We start from the raw sequence: 23380 nt of genomic DNA on the forward strand, positions 1-23380 counted from the left end.
CTTTGCTCCCCATCCCATCATCCCTGGGACTCTCACCAGCAACACCCTACTGTTACCCAGGCCCCTGCATGAGCTGAAGGAGGGGGTGTCTCTGTGCTTGGGACTGGAGTGGGGGGGGGTCTAGAAGCCAATGAGGCAGGAGGTAGGAGGCTAATTCCCTCATTGGGGTGTAGGTGGGAAAGCGTGGGGGGCTCAGAGCTGTGTGGGGTGGGGGCAGGTGCAGGGGATCTGGGCCTGCTCTGAGGTGAGGGTTGGGGGGACATTGGGTCACCTTGGAGGGTTGTAACCTGTTTGGGTTGGGAAGGGATTATGCTTTTTGGGGGGACTGTGGGGCCCATTGGGGCAGGGCAACACACCATGGGGTGGGGGTTGTGGGGGCAGTTGTGGGGTGGCCCCAGATCAGGGGAGGGTATGGGGGAATGCATGGATGGAGAGGCTGGTTCTTACAGAGCTGCTTTGGGGGAGGTGGGGGCTGTGGGTCAGTGCATGAATAGGGGGATAGATGCCTTGTATCTAGGAAGGAGGGTTGGGGGTGCAGTTGGGGTTGCTGTCCCTGTGGGTGGATGTGGGGCAGGTGGGCGAGGCCTGGAGCAGTGGCCGTAGGGCAGGTGGGGAGGAGGGTGTGGGGTGCGTGTCTTCACCACCAGTGCCCCCTTCCCCTCAACCCGCTGGGCGCATCAGTGGGGGTGGCAGGTGCAGAGTGGGGGTGGTTCTGGGGTGGGGGGTCACAAGCACGTGGGAGAAGGGCAGGGTGATGGGGTTGAGGGGTGCAGAGGATCGGGTCAGGGGGTCCCTGGGGGAGGGAGCGTGCTGGGGGGGGGAATGGAGAAGCCACCACCGAAAAGCCGACACGCTGCTGCTCGGCAGCTGTTGCCACGGCAACCGGAGCCCATGGATACGGGGTTGGGAGGGAACTGGAAAGGCAGTGCGGACTGGGGGGGCTGCAGCAGGGCCTCCCCCCTCAGCACTGGGCTCTAAGGCCTGCTCCTCTGGGCTGTGCAGGTGGGGGTGGGATGGTTGCCACCCCCTCCAAGGCTGTGAAATTAAGCCCATTCCTTTGCAGTCCTGGACCAAGCAATAGGGCTCGTTATCCTGTCCTCCCCCTGCCCCCCAGGCTGTCATTTGGGCCTATTTCCCTCTCCCCCCTTCCTCTCACAGCTGTACTGCGCCCCCCCCCCCCACTTTCACCACACCAATCCTCTCCCATTCTTGCTCTCTGTCAGGCTCCATTGCTGCCTGCCCCCCCCCGCCCATGCAGCACATGTCCCCCCCCATGGTGATGGCTGCTGTGACACCCCAGCCCCCTCCTTTCCCCCAGGGCCTGGGTGCTGCTCTGAGGTCCCCTCATATGTCCCTCTCTACTAACACCCCCACAAAGCCCAGGGAAAGATCCCCAGGGAAGGTGAGACCCTCCCTTTCCTGATCTCAAGGTGCTGGGGGAGACCCCAGAGCAGGGTCCAGGCTCCCTGACTGGGGATGTGGATTGAGGGGGAACCCTGCGAGCTGCTGTAGGCTGGCAGGGGGAGTGTGTGTGTGTGTGTGTGTGTGCATGCTCACACCAACTCTGCCCTCCCATCTAGGTGTGCATGTGTGTCCCTCCTTGGTGTTTGTACTGGTGTGAGCACTCTGTGTGTGTGTGTGTGTGCGCCTCCTCTAATCTGTGAGCACGCAGATACACATATATGTTTTTCTGATTCTCCCATGTGTGTATTTCCCTGTTCCCCTACGGTGTTTGTTTGTGTCTCTACTCCCCCTGTGTGTGTGTCTGTGTTATTTTGTGTGTGCATGTATGTGTGTCCCTACACCTTCTGGTGTGTGTGCCTGTGTCCTTCTGTTCCTTCTGTTGTGTGTCTCCTAATGTGTGTCTGTTCCAGTGTGTATGTGTGTGTGTGTGTGTGTGTGTGTGTGTGTCCCTCTATGGGTGTCTGTTCCTCTCTGCAATGTGTGTGGCCTGCATGTGGCCTGCCCTGCTCCTAGTATGTTGGTGGCCATGTGTAACTACTCCATGGTGTGTGTAGGTGACCCATGCAGGTGCATGTGTCGCTGCCCCCTCTTGTGCTGTGTGTGCATATGTCAGAGGCCTGGTATATCTCTGCATCAGCAGGTTAGCTGTTTGGTGAGGGCTGTGATGTGTGATAGGAGCTGGAGGCATTGTGATGGCATGGGGGGCAGTGGGGAAAGGGGCCTGTGGTTATAGCGGCTGGGGATTTGCTGGAGCTTGGATTCGCTGTCTCAGCCTCTGGCCCTGGAGCTGTGGATGCTGGGGGTCGCACTGTGCTTCTGGAGGGCATCAACTGAACACCCTGAGAGTCATGATAGGAGCCCTGATGCCTGAACCGCCAGCCCTTACAGAGCCCTGTCTGCTTCCCCTGACTAGTGCTGGGTGTTATGCTACCAGGGTTGTCCATCCACATAAGTGTAAGTAAGAGGTGGTGATTCAGTTGCCAAGAGGGCCTGGAGAGGATGGCAGGGCTGGGCGGGGGGCAGGGCTGGAGGGGCCAGGGGACTGTGGGTCAGGAGTGACGGGCATTGGCAGGGCTGGGGGGCCCATGGGGGGATACAGGGATGAGGGTCTGTTCTTGTACCCTGTTCTCCCATGGTTCTGCCCATTAAATTCCTTTCCCTGGGGGTGGCTGGAGGGGATGGGTGAAGAAGGAGTTCCTGCTTATATGGGGAAAGCACAGTGAGGGGAGGGGGGAGTCCAAGCTGGGGGGGAGGCAGTACAGGAAGGGGTGTGTGTGGGTGGGGGAAGGATAGGGGGTGTCTGCTGAGGGCAGGTCTTGGTGCCCAGGGTTGGCCGGGGAGGAGGGTGGGGGGGCTTTCCTTAAGTGTGTGTGGAGGCATCCAGCAGGAAGGAGGTGGGGGTTGAACCCAGGAGTCCTGCTCCCCTTTTGCCTGGTGGGGAGGAGGAGGGGCCTTGAGGAGGGAAAGCTCCGCATAGTGCCATCGGCAGGCTCCTCACGTCCCTTCCCCGGGCAGCCCCGCTCTAGCCGCTGACATTGAGATTGGGGGAAGGGGCGGGAGATGGGCCCTGCCAGAGCATCCCCCTCTCCCTGTAATGGGGACCCTCTCCCTCCAGCCAGTGACCAATTCCACCCTTATTTCATTGTGCATCCCCTTACCCGCCTTGTGGCTCCCCCTTCCCCCATTCCCTTGGATTCGGCTGGGAGCCAGGATGCCTGGGTTCTAACCCAGCTATGGGAGGGGAGGGGGATCCAGCAGGTTAGAGCAGAGGGGTGGGAGCCAGGTTGCCTGGGTTCGGAGCCAGTCTTGGGTGGGGAGTGGGATGCAGAAGGGGTAGAGCAAAGGGGACTGGGAGTCAGGATGGCTCTGTCATGGGCTCCCTGTATGACCTGCCCTCCTCACAGTAGCATGGTTTGGGGTGGGGTAGGACCTAGGTTAACTCCCCATCCTCAGCTCAGAGCTCAAGCCTTCCCCACAGATCACTGGGCCTTCCCTGGGGCGTGTTTCCAGCCCTCCACCTTCTGATTGCTTTCCTTTCTGCTCCTCTCCCTCCCTGGTGTCCTTCTGTTCTTCCCACCTCTCCTCCAGTGCTGTAATGTCCATATCTGGCTGGGCTTAATCTATTCATTGACCCAAATCACCTGATCCTCACAGCAGCCCCTGCTTCCTCAACTCCTCTCTCCCATCCCAACTCCAGAGGTGTTGCCTTTCCCCTGCACTCAGGCCTGAGGGGGACATGTTATACAGAGAGAAGATGGTGACCTGTCCCCAAGGTCACGGGGAGTTAGTGACAAAACAGGGGAGGGAACCCAGACATCCTGGCTCCCAGCCCCTCTGCTCTATCAGCTGGACTGACCCATCCCTAATCTCTCCCCAGAGCTGGGAGAGAACCCAGGAGTCCTGACTCTCAGACCCCACCCCTTGCTGTAACCCAGTTCTTGCTGTTGGGTGGCTGAGCAAGGAATGGGCTGGGGATGTTTCTGGTTCACACATGGAGCCAAGTTCTTTGTACAGATCACATCTGTCTGCCATTGCCCTGCTTGGAATCACAGTGCTGATGAGAGACATTTGCTGTTGCCCTGTGCAGAACAATTGTGTGGATAATCGAGCTTGGGATGGCCTGTGTTTGCTAGGCCTTTGTATTCAGGAAACACAGGGTGGATTTATTGGGTAGACAACACGTGTCTGCTTTGGCTCCCTGTGTCATTACTATATAGATGACCAGTGCTGACATCATTGCAGAGACGGGTGGCTTGGATTACAGTGCAGATAACATATGTCTGCATGACTAGCCATGTAATTTCTGTGTGGATAGCTGTGGCTGGGATTATGTGTGGATCAAAGAGGCTGTGATTACTGTGCAGATTACATGCACAGATACATAATGGGATTACTGCATGGATAACATGGGCTGAGATTACTGTTTGAATAATATGAACTGGGATTACTATGCAGGTAGCATGGGCTGGGATTACTGTGTGGATATCATGAGCTGGGATTACTGTGCAGATATCACAGGTGGAGATTGCTGTGCAGTTAGGGGCTAGGATTATTGTGTGGATAGCAAGGGCTGGTGTTACTGTATGGACACCATGTGATGGAATTACTGTGTAGACAGCATGGCTCTGCTGTTGCTTTACATATAATTTCCATGAGGGTCACAGATGCTGAGATTCCTGTGCAAACAGTACATGTCGACTGCTGTTCCCAGTGCATTTCTATGCAGATAACACACCCCAGGCTCCCTGGTCAGATAGCATGTGTTTGCCAGTGCTCCTCATGGAATTACAGTGCGCCTCACATGTGCCTTGGTTACTGTGTACATAGCACGTGTCTGCTAATGGTCCCCCTGGAATCCCTGTACAGCAAGCATGTGCCAAGATCGCTGTGCAGATAACACCTGTCTGTCATTGATTGCAGTGAATTGCTGCATGGATTACAGATGCTGGGATCTCTGTGGAGAGTGCGCATGTTGGGACTACCATGTGTTGGCCATGCATTTCTGTGCAGAAGACACAGGATCCCTTTGTAGACACCAAGTGTCTGCCGTTGTTTCCCATGTATTGCTGGCACACATTGCCTGTGGAGTTTGCATGTGTCTGAGTTCTCTGCCCCGGAATAGACATGTGAATGGTGTGTGCAGGGATCTGTGCAGATAATGTTTCTGGGGTCATAGTGTGAAGACATGTCCATTTTTGCCCCCAGAGGTGAGAGCACATGCAGAAATCACTAGGCAGAGGACATGCAGTCGTCATCACTCCCTGTGTGCAGTGTATATAGGTTAACACAGGCCGGGATTATTATGGGCACAACCCATATCTATCAGTGCTTGAAATGGAATTACTGCTTAGATTGTGGGGCCCAGGGGGGGAGAGGGAAGGGGTTACTGGTAGGTAATGTGTACGGGGATTACTGTGCATATGATGTTTCTGCTATATCTCCCTGTGGAACTGCTGGGGAGAGAACATGTTCTTGGGTTACTGCATTGATAACATGTGTCTGCTCCTGCTAATCTGTGTGGGATTATTGTGCAGATAATATGTCCTAGGATTATTGTGCCGATAATGTGGGCTGGGATTACTGTATGGAGCATATGGGCTGGGATTATTGTGGAGATATGCAGGCTGGGATTACTATGTGGATAACATACATTGGGATTACTGTGTGGATTACCATGTGGATAACACAAAATAGGAGTACTGTTTATATAGTGTGTGCCTACTGCTGTTTACCATGACTTGCATTAGGGATTAATTATAGTGCACACAATGCATTAGTCATAGCTCTGTGTGGAATTGCCAGGTAGATACCATGCTTTGGTGATTAGCATGTAGCTAATGTGTCTGATTCTGCTCCTCTGGAATTAACATTAGCAAGAGCTGGTAAACATGCCCAGCACATTTCCACTGTTCTTCCCTGGGAATTGCTGTGCAGATAAAGCAGGGAGGGATTATATGTATGTAATCTGTATTGGGATTACTGTGCAGATTATGTTTGCCTCTGCTTTTGTGGAATTTCTGGAAAGATAGTGTGTTCTTGGGATCACTGCACTGATAATAACACATTTGTCATTAGCATCATGAAATTACTGTGAAGATAACATGTGCCAGGTTTACCATGTGGATAACAAAAGCAGGATTACCATATGCACAGCATGCCTCTGTTCTTGTTCCCTGTGAATTACCATGCTGATATTGCAGGGAGAGATTATTTATAGTAATCTCTGTTTTATAATGGTGTAGATAACACACTGGCTGTGGTTTTCTTTGGAATTGCTAGAGAGATAACATTCTTGGGGTCACTGGGCTGATGATGTGTTTGTCAGTAGTTGCCATGAAATTGCCATGCATATAACATGGACTGGGATTCTTGTGTACATTGCACATATCTGCCATTGTTCTGTAGGAATACCTGTGCAAGGGCTGTGCAAGGGCTGGTGTGCTGGGTTGATTTGTAAATTCTTATGTGTTGGGGTTTCTGTGCACATACCATTTCTGCTATGGAATTGCTGGGCTCTTGGGATTACTGCATAGATCATGTGCTGGGATTCCATGTGTAACATAGGCTGGGATTACAATGTGCACACCATGAGTCCGTCAGTGCTGCAGCTGGAATTACCGCAGTAAAATTACCAGGTTCACTGTGTACGTGATGAGGGTCTGTTGTGATTCCCAGTGGAATTACTATGTGGGTGCATGTGTTGGTTTTATTTGTACTTCATACAGCAGGATTACTGTGCCCCATGTCAGTGTGGCTCCCTGTGGAATGACAGTGAGGGGAACATGGGTCAGGCTGGCTTTGCAGATCCTGGGTGGTAGGTACGCCAGTACCATGCCATGTGGTTACCATTGCATTACCATGAGGTGGGTGCTGCCCCCCTGTCCTGACATGTTGGCTCATGGGCAGTGTGTGCTGGGCATTGCAGGTGCTAATTGGTGTCACCTGGTTTCTCATGGCACCTGCTTTTGGTGGCATCTGGTGTCCTCAGGCTGTCCCTTGCCTCAGGGAGAGCCCAGGACAGGCCAGTTCTGGAGCAGGGTGTGCCAGTCTCTGCATAATCCCACAACCTCTGCCTGGTTTTGCTGTTCTCTTGCTGCCCCCAGTTCTGCCTTGCTGCACAGAGCACACAGCTGCATGCTACCAGCTAGTAGGATAGAAACCGGAGCCTGATCTTATGGGTCCTCACTACCAGCTGAAACCTTTAATCCTCACTGTCCCCCACCCTGGACCTGAACCGTAACTCCTCAACCCTCCCACCTGAATCTTCCAGCCTGGGCCTAACTCTCAGCCTCCTGACCTTCCTGCTTGACTCCCCTGGCCTCTGACCCAACCCCGCAACCTGCTGAACCCCCTCCTCTAAGAGCTGGCTGCCTCATCTACAGTTGCAATGTCCCTGGGGCTGGGTCACAGATTCACAGAAGTTTAGGGCTGGAAGGGACCTCCTGAGATCATTGGGTCCAGCCCTCCTACTCTGGGCAGGAAAGACAACTGGGGTCAAATAACCCCAACAAGGTGTGCATCCAGTCTCCTTTTGAAGATCTCAAGGGTAGGTGGCTATACGACCCCTGCTGGGAGTCTGTTCCAGAGTCTGGTCACATGAACCGTGAAGAAGTTTTTCTGTAACAACTAACAGGAGCCCAGGACCCCAAATGCCTGTGGACTGTGTCCCTACTCCATAGCTCCACCTTGCAGGGCTAGAGGGCTCCCCTCAAGGCCAGGCCAGAGCCCCCGGTCAGGAAATGGCTGCAGGTCTGGGCAGTACTGCAAGGAAAGGGGCTGGACCATGTTGTCATGTCCAAGATGGTACCAAGTCACTGTAAGGGCCATATGTTGAGCCTGCTGTGCCCCATACCACTTGCCTCCCAGGCTGCAGTGGGCATCTTGTAGGCTGCACTGTGCATAGCAGGTTGCAGGTGCTGTGCCATATACTGCCCTGTGTTCCATGCACTGCACCATGCACCCCAGAGGCCATGCCACATACCAGACCATCCATGAGCTGTGCACTGTGCTGTGACCCATGCAGTGCACTGTGCACCTGACGGGCTGTGCCATACATTGCACCATGAACCATACACTGTGCTGTGAGCCGTGAACTGTACCATGCATCCCACAGGCTACATTGTGAGCCATACACTGTACTGTGAGCCACACACTGTACCACTGGCTGTGCCTTGCACTGTACCCAGAACCCTGCAGGCTGTGCTATTCACTCTGCCCTGAACCATGCCTTGTCCCACAGACGACACTGCATGTGGCAATGTAAGCAGTACGCTGCACCTGGGGCTGTGTTGTGTGTTTTGCCAGCTTGCACCTGAGTACCCTACCCTGAACTTTGTGCTTTATAGCCTGCATCATTTACCATGCTGTGAGCCATGTGCTGTGCCCTGTGACTGTATTGTGCCCATGCACCAGGCCTGATGCACCCTGTGACTCCAGTTATAGCCTGTCCTGTGCCAGGAGCCCTGCATCTTTCATGCTTCTCACACATGGTACCATAAGTCATGAACCCAGCCATGCATTCCACATCCTGCTCCTTGGCCGAGGCCTGGCATTATGGGCTATGTGCTGTGTTTCGTGCATTGCTTGGGAAACTGCCCTGGGTACTGCATCACACACAGCATCCTGTGCACTGTATTTAAGAGCAAGCGTCACCCCGCTCCTGTACCACCCACAGTTCAGACCCTCTGGGCACTGTGCAACCAAGGCAAGCCCAGACACTTCACATATGGTGCTCTGGGAGTGCTGCATGCATGTGTATGCTATGCTATGCCTGTGTTCATGCTTCCCACCAGTGCTTCTGCACAGCATGTTCCTTGCCTGTGTGCTGCAGGGTTGCTGAGTGTGTCTTGCACACTGTGTGGTCCCTGGGCACTGCACGTTGCTTGCATGCTGTATGGGCTCTGTGTATACATTATGTGCTTCCTGAACTAATATTGCATGATTGCTGCATACTGCATGCTCCTGGTGTGGGCTGCGCACTCACATTGCATGCTTCTTGCACTGGTAATGGATGGTCATTGCATGGTGTCTGCATGCCCTCATTGTGAACTCTGCACTCACACTGCATGCTTTTTGCACTGACACTGCATGGTCATTGCATGCTCTCTGCACATTGCATGATCCCAGCATGGACTCTGCAGTCACATCATCTTCTCCCTACACTGGCATTGCATGGTCACTGCACACTGTATACTCCTGACATTGAAACTCCATGGTCACTGCATGGTCTCTGCATGCTTCATGCTCCTCATGTGGGCTCTGCATTTGCACAACATGTTTTCTACCCTGGCATTTCATGGTCACAGAATGGTCTCTGCACACTGCATGCTCCTAGCATGGGCTCTGCACTCACATTATATGCTCCCTGCATTGGCACTGCATAGTCCGTACACATGGCATACTCCTGGGATTGACACTCCATGGTCCCTGCATGGTCTCTGTACACTGCACACTCCCTGCATGTGCACTGTATGGCCAATGAATGGTCTCTGCACACTGCATGCTCCATGCAGGGTCTCTGCACATGCTGCACGCTCACATCACGCTGTACGTACACTGCATGTTTCTCCCCTAGACCTTTCAGCACCCTGCCCCCTGTCCCACCCTGGCCACAGCCCCCTCTTCCCTTTCAATGATCAATTATTTTAGCATTGATTCCCCCCACAGCTTCCCTCTGGTTCACTTCCTGGCTCCAGAACCAATTGACTGGATAATTAATTGGATGCTTAATTAACTCGATTAAATTTAGATCCCCCACAATTAGCTGAGTTTGTGCCCAGTTGATAGCAGATCCCTCCTGCCTGCCCCTCCCTTGCCCCACTGCAGCATCAGAAACTCCAATATGGCACACAGACCCCAAGCATCCAACAGGGCTCCCCACTCTCTGTTTGGATTGTTGTTGGGGTCTCTCTGCTTGTGTGCTCCCCCCACATTTGTGTTGGAGATGGCATGCAATGTCCTGGCACCCTTTACAAGGGCTTCTGCTGCCAGTCTCTCATTAGAGATTGCAGCCAAGACTGGCAGGTGCAGGTACTGCAGGGTCCCCACCCTGCTGAGATCAGGGCTCCCCTGTTGTACTTGGACCTTTGGCAGCTAAGATCAGAGGGGTGCCTTGTTATGTTAGGTGGTACAGAGAACTCTTCCATCTGGCATGGGATGGATGGGGACTCTTCTGCTGGGCACAATGAAGACTCCCCTCCCCACCAGTGATGCTGGGGCCTCTGGTTTGTCAGGCACTGTGCAGACACTGGAGGAGATAAGGTTGTGCCCCAGACAGCCCTGACAGCAGAGCATGGAAGAGCACTGGGTGCAGCAGTGCTTATACTGGGGACAGTATTTGCTTACCAGAAAAGGCAGATGAGGAGTGGGAGGGGGTGGCCAGGGTACACTGTGCAGGGGCTATTACTACCCCCCCCAGGTGTCTATAGTGGACTGATCAGTGGCAGGGCTGGGGCACACTGCACATTGGGTATTCCCCATGGCCTGTAGTGCATATAACACGGGGCCGCAACCCAGCGGAGGGTGGCAGAGCAGGAGACCATGGTTGGCAGCTGAATTTGACAAATCCCAGATAAGGCCCAGAGGCTCCCTGGCACCTCCCATCAGTGGCAAAGGAGGCTTCATCACCCCCAGGCTCCAGAACCAGATCAGGCCTTTTCTGTAAAAGACTCTTTTTGTATATGAGTGCCTGGGTTGAGTGAGCATAGGAGCTGCTGGGAGCCTGCAGAAGCCAGGAAAGCTGGCTGGGTTGGATCAGTCCCTAAGACTTTATGGAGCAGGCCTGGGGAGTGATTCCCTGCTTCCCAGGCTCTGTGGGGGCAGTGGATGGGGCACACAAGACTGGGACTCTCCTCTGTGGTGGAAGCCATCGCCAGTGGGGACTGCCTCTCACCGGGGTGTTTGTGCTGTGCTGGGGAGGTGGGGAACCAGGTCCTGGCTGGAGTTCTGGGGGTGTGTGGACTCACAGTGGGGAAGGTGACTTTGAGAGAGAAAGATGGAAGATGGGAGTGTTTTATGAGATGCCAGCTCCTGGGATTTGTGTGTCTAAGGGTGGTGTTTTTCTTTTCATCTCCTGGAGTCCTGTTCAAGTTTAGCATCAGGCTCAGAGGGGCTGGGACAGGGAGAGGACAGGTCTGAATGTGCGGAGCCAGGAAGCACTTTCAGCCTCTTCTTGTCGCACTCTCCAAGGCCCACAGCACATGAGTGAGTGAAGTGAGGTCACATCTGGCTCCCCAGTCTCAATGACCAGATGCCCGTGTGTAGCTGGGGATACTCTTCAGTGTGTGATTGGAGCAAGGCTCAAGGTCACATCTGTGGAGTTGCAGCAAGATGTTTTTCCCTACTCTGCCCCTGGCACCACATAGATATGAGCTCACCACATGGCAGCTGCTCCATGGTAACTGTCCGTGTGTCTGCATTTACCTCGTGGTAAGTGAGAGCTACACTGGGACAGCTTATCTCTGAATGAAGCAGGGCTAAGCTTACGGTGGGGTAAGAGTAGATGCATGGGCAGCTGCCATGTAGGCTAGTCTGCCATGTTCCTGTCTTCCATTTCCATCCAACTCACAGTACCTTGTTCCTTGGTAATATTTGGCCCTTATGGAAGTTTGTCTTCCCACACTCAGATCCTGACAGGCAGGTGGAAATACCTTGACTTCTGCCTTCAGTGGGCCCACTTGTATCCCAGGGACTAGCTCAGGAGTTCTTAGCTGTGAAGTCACCATGGACAAGGCCTAGCTAAGGTTGTAAGACCTTGGGGCTACAGCAGGGGATGGGCTGTATCCCAGTGGCTTTCATATGTGACCTGCTTGAGTACAGCCACCTATACAGGCAGCTGAATCTTACCTGTAGTGTCTGAGGCATTAATGCCAGGAGAGACCAGTTCAGAAGATCACCCTGGAGGGCCTGGTATCCCCTACACAGCTGAGGGGTGAGTGGGAGCTTAGCTTCAAGAGAGATGCCCTTGTGGACTGGGAAGCAGCTCGTGGCCTTTGTCTTGGGGGCTAATGGGAAATTCCCAGGGAGGGAAGACAGGGGGCCTCCAGGCCTGGGTTGACCTTGGAAATCCCCTGGCTGCCTCTGCCTGCCTGTCTTGGATGAGGCAGGGGGGCTCTGGTCTCAGCTTCTGCACTGTGGCAAGGAGAGGGGAGTGGGGGTGTGGGGTAATTAGGGGCTCGGCAGCAACTAGGGATGTGACTGGGGTATCTTTGGTTTCTAGGAGAAAGCACTAGGGAAGGGGCCCTGGCTGTAGCATGGAGCTTTCCTGAGCACAAAGCTAGGAGGAGATACCTCAGCAATCATATATTTTTTAGGTTTCCTTTTTTTCAGCCTACCCTGAAGTTTCTTGAGATCTTTCTTATTGCTCTGAGGGGTCAAAGATCCCAAGAGTTCCAGCAGTGGGGCCCTGGCACTGTGGGGGCTGGGATGGGCCCCTGCTTTGGCATGGCTAGGAAATGGCCCCATCTCTGTGCTAGCTGGCTTCCAGAAATGGGGGTCTCAGCCCAGATGATGCTCCTCTGCCCCTTCCCATGGGCTCTGATCACTGGAATGGCAGATGCCAGGTGATGCCAGCTATACCTGGCCTTGTGGCAGCCAGCATCCTGGTGCTGAAGGGCTTTAGGGGTCAAGCAGTGTGGAGAGGTAGTAGAAAGCAGTGGAGCAGTGGAGCAGGGTGCATCTCTGACACAAAGCTGGGGTGCAGCAGAGATGGGGCAGGGGAGGAGGATTCTTGTGGAGCAGGTGGGGGTGGGGAGTAGCACACAGCTTGGGGGAGAGGTGGGAGCCATACTTGGTGATAGGGTGGAGATGTAGTGCAGGGGGGAAAGAGGGAGTGAGGTGGCGGTGTGCAGGGGGAGGTGGAGGTGGTGTAGCTGGGGGTTCAGGGGGGAAGAAGCTGGGTGCTGTGGGGCAGGGAGGAGGGGGCTGTCAGTGGGGTAGGTGCAGGCAGTGGGAAGAGAGGGGGAGCCCTGAAGCGGGGGGCAGGGCTGGGGTGGTAGGACTGAGCAGGGGCAGAGGAGCAGGAAGACTGGGGGGAGTGGTCCAGGAAGGTGGGGGATGCCCTGGGCAGGGGGGATGCTGCAGGCAGGAGGTGCAGGGGCCCGATCTCTGTCTGCACCACCATGTGCCTGGAAACCCTAATCAGCCGCCAGGTGGTGGGTGGCCCGGGCGGCAGCGGGGGCGATCGTCTGTGGGATCTGTGGCAGAGGCAGGATTGCGGCTGTTGTGGGGAGGGAGGGATTGAGGCTGGGAGTGACTTGGCCTCCATCCTGTGTGTGTGGAAGGGGGGTGGTGGCCCAGGGCTGTGGATGTGGGGTCAGGTGGGGGGAGAAGGGGGCTGGGATTTGGGGGTGTAGGGGTAGGAGGGAGGGAAGGTGGGTTTAACAGGAAGAGGCTACCCAGCTCTTGCTGTATTTTTAACAGAGGCACTTGCTGCCTCTCCTGGGGCATCCTGCTAAGAGTCCAGGTCAGGACACAGCCCTCTGGAGATGCATTCCCCACCCCTGCTCCCCAGTGAGGCTTTTCCAGGCTCTGGGGGGGTCTCTGAGTGGCAGCTCTGGGCAAGCAGGGTGACATTCCCCACCTTCCCCACTGCCTCTTCCCTTGGGCACTAGACCCCTCACTCTGTGGCAGGGCAATCCCCTATGTAACAGGGGGCTAATCTCTTTTAGGGGAATCTGTACAGCACCTGGCACGTGGGATGCCCCAATCTCTGTCTGGTGCGGAGTGGCAGTTGGGGGTGGTCTCTGTAGCACCTGGTGTGGCCCCGATCTTGAGTATATGGGTTCTGTGCAGCATCCTATGGGAGGATGCACTGATCTCGTTGCCCCATGCATTGCTTGAGCCTGGAAGACATCAATGCTGAGGAAGTGATAGGCTGTGCCATTAATGCCCCTATGGCAGATGTGTGTGGTGGCAGAGTTAAGGGTATAAGGAAGGATTGCAATTTTCCTCCCGGCTGGGCATTCACCTTTGCAGGCAGGACCTTAACACAGCTTGTCATTGGTATCTAAGGCTAAGGTAGAAAAACAAAGGGATGTACCCCATACCAGGCCAGGAGCAGGGCTGGGGCTTTTAGACCGAGGCCAGACCAATGCTTGGGGAGCCAGTAGTGTGTGGGTGCAGTGGTGGGCTGTTATCTTCTATGTGGACCTGCTAGCTGAGGGACGTGGAGATCCACGTTTCACTGCTGAAACTGGCAGTTGTTTGCGGAGTGCTTGGGGCTCAGGGCTCCTGGGGTCAGTTCCAAGGGCTGAAGTGTTATCTCAAGGTCATACACACACCTGCCTGGCCTGCCTTACAGCTTTGTTCTGCCCCTTTTCATCTGCAGGTCAGGCCCACTGCTGCCTTTCTGCTATCCATGCTGCCTGGGGTCAAAGCTAGAGGAAACAACCCCTACTTCAGGTTCTGGTGCCTGGTGTCCCACCAGCAGCTGGGAGGGACAACTTTAGGTAAAGGCTTGCTCAGCCACCTTTTGGGCTCTGTGAGGCTGAAACATGGTCAGTGCAACTGACATCTTTAGAGCAGGGGTGGCCAACCTATTGCATGAGCAGCCCCTGTATGTGAAATTGGGAAGGGGGTGGAGCAGCAGAAAGGACATGGAGTAGAAAGCAGAGCAGTAGATTGGGCAGGGAGTCCAGGCCAGGGAGCAGAAAGCAGAGCAACAGATCAGGAAGGGAGCACAGGGCAAGGAACAGATAGTAGGGAAGCAGATTGGGCAGGGGGAGGGGATTGGAGTGGCATTTGGGGAAGGCCCAAGGCTTCATTTGTGGCATGCTTGCCAAAAAGTTTGGCCTCCACTGTTTTAGAGAACTACACTTCAAATAAGACTGTGCCTCTGCAGAGCATGTGTGGAAACCACTCTCAGAGCTGTGGATAGACAAAGTGATTTTACTCCTTGGGAGGCACTTTCAAGTTGTTAGCCCCACAGTTCAAGGGGCTCCCTTGTCACTGTTGTGGGCCTGTTCTGTCCCACAGTAAATGGAAAGTAAACTGAGGTGTTTCTGTACCTGTTACTTCCTGCCCTGGTTTGGCCTCACTGATGGTGGGATAGGAGTGAACATACACAACTAAAGCAGATTAACTGCCATGTGCTCACCAGTGTGGAGTCCTTTCTTCCCCTAACCATTTTCATAAGTTGTCACTATTTCTTCTGTTCACAGCTTTTTATAGGAAAAACAGGAATCACCTCTTTGACCACAGTGTGAGCTACCCACCAAGGCTCCCATCCCCTACTCTCAACCACAGGGTGTATTTTTAACAGAGGCAAAAAGGATGTTTCCCCCTCTCAATCTTGTTTTCAGGAACTGACCAAGGCATTTATACTCAGACCTTCTGAAATAATAACCCTTGACCTACAAGAGGTACCTGGCTTGTGGAGCTCCAGCCTGGAGGATTATGGTTGGGTGAAGTTATTAGAGGTAGGGAAGCATCAAACAATGTGATTCCTCAGTAGTGCTGAGGTCTCTGCCTAGAACAAGTTAGATGATAATAACCACAGAGGGCAGAAAAGCAGGGAGCTCTTCTCTGGTATAAAGGGGGCTTCAGTATTGGGTGGCTGCATGTACATGAGCTGTCCCATGTTACTTATCTCAGGTTAACTGCAGCACTCCCAAAGCCCCAGGCTGTGTCTGGTTAAATTTAGCTTGTAGCCAACATTGCTTGAGAGTTCTCAATGGCACATAACTTTTTCCAACACTTTAACCATATGGGTTTAAATGTCCCAAGCTGGGCCAGAGATACCTCAGGCTGAATTGTTTTGGAAAGTTTGAGCACCAGTTGTTTAGCTGTTTCTGAGAACAGGATCAGGGAGAGAGGTTTTTTGCCCTTTGATTTGGTAAATAGCTGGTTTTCTGGAAAGCTTTTATGGCCTTGGCTTTGGAGCAAGGGTTGGACACATGGCAGGAGAGGTCAGGACTGTGTCATTCACTGTCCTGCTGAAAATCTACCCTGGGTTTTTTATAACCCTCTGAAAATTGCTGTTTGCATCTGCTCAGTGGCACTTGACACTGAAGTTCTCTGAAGGTTCTGGCTGCTCTGAGCATGGTCCAATCTCACACCTCTCCTACAGGGACCCAACTGAGCACCTTCCAAACCTACACCTCTGCTACAGTGACCCAGCTGCATATATGTCATCACCACTGAGCATGCTCCACCCAAGGGCTGCAAGGGCTAAGCAGGATTTTCCTTGGAAAGACAGGAGGGCAGACAAGGGTACCAGGGAGGACTGCAGAGGCTGGAACCATATTGTAAATGGGTTTATAACCATTAGACATGTTCTCTTCCAGATCTGGAAGTGAACCCAGGAGTCCTGTGTTCCAGCTATCAGCCAGCAGGAGCAAGCCCAGTGGTTCAGCATGCATATCCACTGCCCTCCAGTGGTGGCTCTGACTATAGAATAATAACCAACTATTGCTGCCAGTCACTGTATTAGGGCAAGTGCATAGGCCTGCACTATGATTCATATAATGATATTTCTGGGGTATTTTTTACAGTGCTTAGGTTAAAAAAAAATCCCAGTGGGAATCACATCCAGGAAGATGATGCTACAAGAGTACTAAGGCTGCAAAGTCAAGTGTGCCGAAGTCAGGAGAGAATGACAGGCTTCTTGCAGCTGCAGCTTTGCCCTCTGTGTGTCTCTGTAATGAAAGACACTCTTAGGATACAGGATCTGCTCTGCAGATTGCTCAGCGTTGGGTTGGGTGCAGGGTGGGATGTATTAGGACAGGGTGACAAAGATACGGTCCATGGGCCAGACCTGGCTTGCAGACCTGTTTTACGTGTCCCATAGGACTCTTAGAGGGGCTGGGAATTTGGGGTGGGTGAGCAGCCCCATTGGTTCACATGCTGGTGGCGGCAGGGGCAAGTGTTGACTCTATTAACTCCCTGCTGCCACCAGTCTGGATCTGCCCCTGGGGTGCTGGTCAAGTTTTAAACCCCTGTATTAGGGGAGATATGAGCATTGTGCTGGGGGTGGGCTGCTGACTATGGCCTCTGCTGATGTGGAAAGGCATGGGGCGAAGGAAGCAGTGGGCAGGCAACATGGCTGGTTTGGAGTTTGAACAGTTCCAAGACAGCTGGTTTCTCTCTCTGCTGGAGGGTTGTCATGGGATGCTGGGCAGGTCACTTGAAGCCAGCTTTGCCCAGGCAAGCACCAGCCTCTGAATGCCTGGTTTGAGACAATGGGGGATCTGAGTTGCGGGAGTGCAGAGCACTCCTGGCTGCAGCCAGGGGCCAGGGAAAGCAGCCCTTTAAACCTAGAAATGACAGACAAGATGAAAAAGCCTGCTCCTTGGTGTCTTCCTTTGGCAAGCCAGCATCTGTTGGCTGTTTTGGCTGGAGTCTCAGCTCCTCACTGTGATGTGTACTTTGGCCTCCCTTGGGAGGAATGTCACAAAGAAGGATCCACAGCCCTTCTGAGTCAAACAGGAGTGGTGTGCAGTCTATGAGGCTGTGCCTCCAACAGTGAGGGTAAATTGATATACAGGGGATCTGTTTGTCCAGTGAATGCTGCCCCTCCTGGGTCCTGGATGAGGCAGGGGTGCAAATAGTCATGCAAATAAGGATTGCTGCATTTTGCACAAAGTGGGCAGAGTTAAGGTGATACGGGCAGCCTTAATGCCACTTTAATTCTCCTGGTCTAGTCTGAGTGGTATAGCTTTCCCCTTACTCCTCCAATGTGGATGTGGTTATGGGAAGGAATGGATCTATCAGTCGAAGGTACTGTCCTTCAATCTAACTGCTTCTGCAGTGAGACCTGCTTTGGTGGCTGCAGCAGTCAGGTCAAAGTCTGCCTGTGGCCTTGAAGCCTGGGGCTGTGACTTCTGGACCCTAGGGAATTGTGGAAAGACTTGTCCAGCTTTCCTAGGCACAGCAATCAGGGGAGAAGAGGGAGAGATGTGGGAAGGCATCAGTAGGCTGGCAGCACTTTGGCCACACTACAGAGAGGTCTCAAGAGCTGATGAGGTGATGTGCTCCAGCAGGTCAGGCTGAGGGGCTGGGTTGAGGCACCGCTGCCCTTGCCTGAGGGGTTTGTGTGTAAGCAGGATTTATGACAGGGGCCAGCATGCTGACTCTTCACTAAAGACAGGCCCTAGGCAGGTATCAGCTACCTCTGGGTGAGAACACAGCCTCTTGTGGGTTTGTGGGTTGGGACCAACTTGGTTTGAATCCATCTAGTGTGCATCAGTAATGGCATCCCCAGAACATAGGAATGTAGGCTGGAAGGAGCCTCCTGGCCTTTTGAGTCCAGCCCCCTGCTTTCACAAATGACCTCTACTCAAGGACCCCCCAAGATCACTGCTTAGCACCCTCTCCCAAAATGGCAAGGAACAAGCCACAAGGGCAGCTTACCAAATCATGAGGTCAAACCACAAATAACCTGGATTCTTCCTTCTGGCTGGGCTGGGGGAGTGTTTCAGAACTTTTGCCAGGGAAGGCTGCAAATGTTCAACTTCCAGCTAAAAGGAAAAGGGCCTCCACTTTAAATATGGAAGCCGGCCCTAGGGTTTTCTGGCATGAGGGGTTACATTGTGGTGAAGAAGCCTTCTGCTGGGCACACCTGACTTCCCCTTGCTTGGTGGCTCCAGATGGGGACTGGAGGTCTTGGCTGGAAGATATATTCACTATACTAGAGGTATGAGGTCATGCTGAGGGGTGGCGGGGAGGGGGCATTGGGTGAGAGTTTGGACTACAGTGTACCAGAGATCGGACTGTGATGTGAAGTTGGCACCATCTAGTCTTAGAGCCCTAAGAGTCTCTGAGTCTCCTGTGATGATGTTGGGAGCTGGAGGCACCAGTTACAGCCATGGCACTGAGAGTACTGGTAGTGTGTATACACACTGGATCTCACCCAGCAGAGCCCGCTGGAAACCCAACCCCATACATGTGCGTGGGAGCTGAGGGGAGCCCTGGTGGGTTCTGCACATAGGCACTGGTTTGATTTACATATATAGGGCTGAGCCCTTTCTGTGGGTAAAACCACCTGGAACCCGCTGGTGGTGATGCCCTGCCTCCCAGAGCCATCACACAGCCTGGTGCCAGGCTGGAAGGATGGCAGCCCCCTCTCAATGAGGGCGCAGCTGCTCTGGGATCCCGTTAACCCAGCTCATCTGTCCTCAGCAGGAATCGGATTAAATCGATAGGGCTAAGCCAGGTTTCAATTGGATTAAGCAGCGTCCATCCAGGGCCGGCGGCGGCTGAACTAAATGGGCTTAAAAAAGCGTCCCTTTAAAGCTGGAGTGAAGGGGAGGGGAAAATGGGGGTTCTTTGCTGCATGACGGCTTATCTTCCTGGTGGAGACGCCTGTCTGAGAGTGGTTGAGCTCTCTGGACAGGGGGAGCTGGTAATAGTCCCCAGCTTGGGCTGCTCTGGGTCTGGCTGGGGAAAAGGGAGGAGGAAATAGCTCTTGAGTTTGAATGTGAGTCCTTCCCGGCATCTCTGCCTACCTCAGGGGTCTGGGTCAAGGCCAGGAGTGTTTGCTTGGAAGACTGTGCTCCCTGGGTCCCTGCAGGGAGCCTCCTGCGGACACTAGCTCAAGCATGGAGGCTGCTGAGTGTGCTCCAGGGACCTGGGCCTGGTGGGCTTCCTTGTCATGGCAGAGGGGCACTAGGTAGCTGGTGGTTATCTCCAGAGCCTCTTCTCCAGTACCTTTGTGCCTCCCCAAGGGGGTAGAGTCCGAATCTGCCTTGCAGATTGCTTTAGGGGACTGGACTGTTGAGTAGGGAAATCATAGAGCTCTCTCCCCAGGTGGGACAGGGATGGGGTAGGCAGCAGTGAGCCTCCTTGTGGGGCTGGGGTGGAGTGGGGGCTCTCAGTCATTGTGGGGCAGCTCCTACTGCCTCCGTTTCTCCATTAGCTGGATATTCTGGGATGGGGCAGAGGGGAACAGGGTCTTATTAAGATGCAATAATGGATTAACCCCTTGTCTGCCAGGCTCAGCCCCACCTTCCAGTCTCCTAGGATCCTGTTCCCTCGCCTTGGCTTTCAGATACACCCCAGTCTTGACGTCTCTACTCTTGCAGGGTCCCCCATACCATCTCTTTCATAGAATCATAGAAGGTTAGGGTTGGAAGGGACCTCAGGAGGTAATCTAGTCCAACCCCTTGCTCAAAGCAGGACTGTCCCTAACTAGATCATCCCAGCCAAAGTTTTGTCTAGCCAGGTTTTGAAAACCTCCAAGGATGGAGATTCCACAACCTCTCTGGGTAACCTGTTCCAGTGTTTTACTGCCTTCCTAGTGAGAAAATCCTTCCTAATAGCTAACCTAAACTTCCCTAGCTGCAACTTGAGACCATTGTTTCTTGTTCTGTCATCTGTCACCACTGAGAACAGTCCAGCTCCATCCTCTTTTAAACCCCACTTCAGGTAGCTGAAGGCTGCTATTAAATCCCCCCCTTCAGTCTTCTCTTCTCAGACTAAATAAGAACAGTTTCATCACCCCCTCATAAGTCATGTCTTCCAGCCGCCTCACCATTTTGTTGCCCTCTGCTGGACTTTCTTCAATTTATCCACATCCTTTCTGTAGTGGGGGGCCCTAAACTGAACATGTAATTCAGATGTGGCCTCACCAGTGCTGAATAGATGGGAGTAATCACTTCCATTGACCTACTGGCAGCTCTCCTACCAATGCAGCCCAGTATGCCATTAGCCTTCTTGGCAACAAGGGCACACTGCTGGCTTATATTCAACTTATTGTCCACTGTAACCCCCAGGTCCTTTTCTGCAGAGCAGCTGCCCAGCAAGTCAGTCCTCAGCCTGTACTAGTGCATGGGATTGTTCTGTCCTAAGTACAGGACTTTGCACTTGTCCTTGTTAAACCTCATGCAATTTCTTTTGGCCCAATCCTCCAATTTGTTTTGGTCTGCTACTACCCCAGCTTGGTGTTATTAGCAAACTTGCTGAGGGTGTATTCTATGCCATCATCTAGGTCGTTGATGAAGACATTGAACAAAATTGGGCCCAGGACCGACCCCTGGGGCACTCCACTTGATACCAGCTGCCAACTAGACATCGAGCCATTGCTTACCACTCTCTGAGCCCAGTGGGCCAGCCAGTTTTCTGTTCACCCTACAGTCCATTTATCCGGCCCATATTTCTTTCCATACTTCCATACTTCCTTTCACTCCTGGACCAGATGAGGCAGTCACCCCCAACCCCTGCCCCCAACCCCAGGGCCCTCTTTGTGCTGGGACAAGAGCCCTCTTAAGGAAACTATAGCTTGGAACCAGGGTCCTCTCCTGCTGCTGGGTCCCTCAGGTGCCCCCCCCACCCAGCCCCAGTCACCTGCAGGGTTGGTATTGAGTCACAGAGGGGATGATCCTGACCTTAGCACCCCTGGGGTGCATGGGCAGTGCCAGCAGCAGGAGACTGGCTCTTCTCCAGTGTGTTGACATTAGTTTTCTGAGGCAGTTGATGAACTCTGTGTGTAGATAGATGCCCGTCTGCTGCTCAGTTGTGGCTATGCCCAGCACATTGTGACAATGGCTTGCTGTTGGCTGGCTCCTGTACAGTACCTGTGGAGAGGGTTGTAAACTGGAGCGTGGATGCTAAGCATGGTGTTGCCATTGGACGGTGACTCTTGTGCAGTGTGTGTGTTGGGGGGGCAGGGGGTTGTCAGTGCAGGGTTTCTGCTGCATGCTGCGTGTGCCTGGCAATTTGTTGTGCAGTGCATGTGGTGGTGGTATAGTGGTTACTGTAGCATGACTGTGGTACCTTATTTAGGGGATGGTTATGGCTGTTTTCTGTATTGGTGGGACACGGTTATTGTACTGCTGTAAATTGGGCAGGGGGATGGTTGTGAGTGCACTGTGATGGGGGGATAATTGTTGTAGCACAGCTGCTAGACACGGTGAGAAGCAGGATGGTTGTTACTATAGCACTGCCGCTAGAAACTGCGTGTGTGGGCACTGTGGTTACTGTAAAGTGGCTGCTGTACACTGTGCGGAGACAATTGGTGCTGTAACGTTGCAGGTCTGTTCCACGTTGGGGGAGGGTTCTTGCTGTATCATGGACGGGGGAGTGGCGATGCCTGTAGTGTGGCTGCTATATACTGTGAAGAGCGGGACAGGTGTTACTATAGATTGCTGCTATAAATGGCATGTTTGGGCTCTGTGGTTACTGTAGCCTGGCTGCTGTATGCTGTGTAGGGGACGGTTGTTGCTGTAGTCTGGTGTGGGGACTGCGGTTACTGTAGCCTGGCTGCTGTATGCTGTGTAGGGGATGGTTGTTGCTGCAGTCTGGGTGTAGGGACCGTGGTTACTGTAACCTGGTTTCCATATGCTGCATGTGAGGGTGGTTGTTACTGAATCACTGTGGTTGTACACCCTGTGTGGGGATGATTGTTGCTGTAGCTGGTGTATGGGTACCATGGTTACTGTTACCTGACTGCTAGGCAGTGTGTGTGGGCATGTTTGTTGTTGTAATAACTGTGTATGAGGGTGGCTGTTTTTTTCAGGTTGCTGTGTGAGGGGATGGTCATTTTTGGAAGGCTGTTGGCATATGTTGTGTGTGGGGACAGTGTTATTGGAAGATTGCTCTTATATGCTCTGTGGAGCAAACAGTCACTACTAGAAGATTGCTGAGGACACTGTGGGGATTGTTAGGGTGACCACATTTGGATCTTGGGGAGCACTGGGTGTGGAACTGAATAAAGACTTTTCCCTGTGTCTCAGCAAAAGCTGCTGGTTACAAGGCAGGATGATATATTAAAAGTAACTAACTTTGCAAATGCTTAAATAAGCAGTTTCCTAACAAAAGGATAGTGTGCAAGATGCATGATGTATTGTGTAAGAACAGGATACAGACCACCACCTATTGTCAGAAGATAAAGCAGAAAGAAGTAAGACCTTGTAGATGAAGAAGGAGTCAGCAAAGAACCAGAAAGAACCAGCAAGAAACCACAATTGACCAGGAGAAAACAGGGTCAAAGTCTTAGGCATGCGCTCGTAGCAAACAGGCATTTAAATGAATGAAATGCATAGGCAATACCATGCTAATGAAGCAAACAGTAAACAGTGGTGGAGCTTGAGATGGGAGGAGAAATGGGTGGAACCGAAGGAGGGACATAGGCAGAGTGAATGTTAATAAGCATGAAACAAGGTGTTTAAAATGTGAGAAGAACTACTGTTCACCACAGGTCCCTGGTTTGTTGTTTTTTTTGGGACCTGGCCTGAAGCTGTCTCCCTTCTGAGTGAAGCTGTTGTGAGCAATGTGTGCTGGTGTTTGTGCCCTGCCTGCTCTGGCTAATGAGTAACAGGACCCATGAGCAATTGGATCGTCGTCTCCCTAGTTGTTGGGCGCCACATGGTGTCAGGGTCTGACATGGATGATAAAGGCTGTAGGGCAGCTTCCACATGCTTGTGGGTGGTGATGATTGTTTCCATGCATTGTGCGCATGGGGGCAGTTGTGATTCTATGTTTC

At 53.1% G+C, this 23380-nt stretch overlaps 1 protein-coding gene across 1 annotated transcript in view; it reads left to right on the forward strand.

The window, feature by feature from the left end:
• LRRC4B (leucine rich repeat containing 4B) overlaps positions 1–23380 on the forward strand; it is a 29801-nt gene that overhangs the window by 835 nt on the left and 5586 nt on the right. The gene's annotated exons all lie outside the window — the stretch shown is intronic.

The sequence above is a fragment of the Crocodylus siamensis genome, chromosome 5, assembly GCF_052110815.1.
Source record: "Crocodylus siamensis isolate JL-2025a chromosome 5, ASM5211081v1, whole genome shotgun sequence".
In the NCBI taxonomy this organism is placed as follows: domain Eukaryota; kingdom Metazoa; phylum Chordata; order Crocodylia; family Crocodylidae; genus Crocodylus; species Crocodylus siamensis.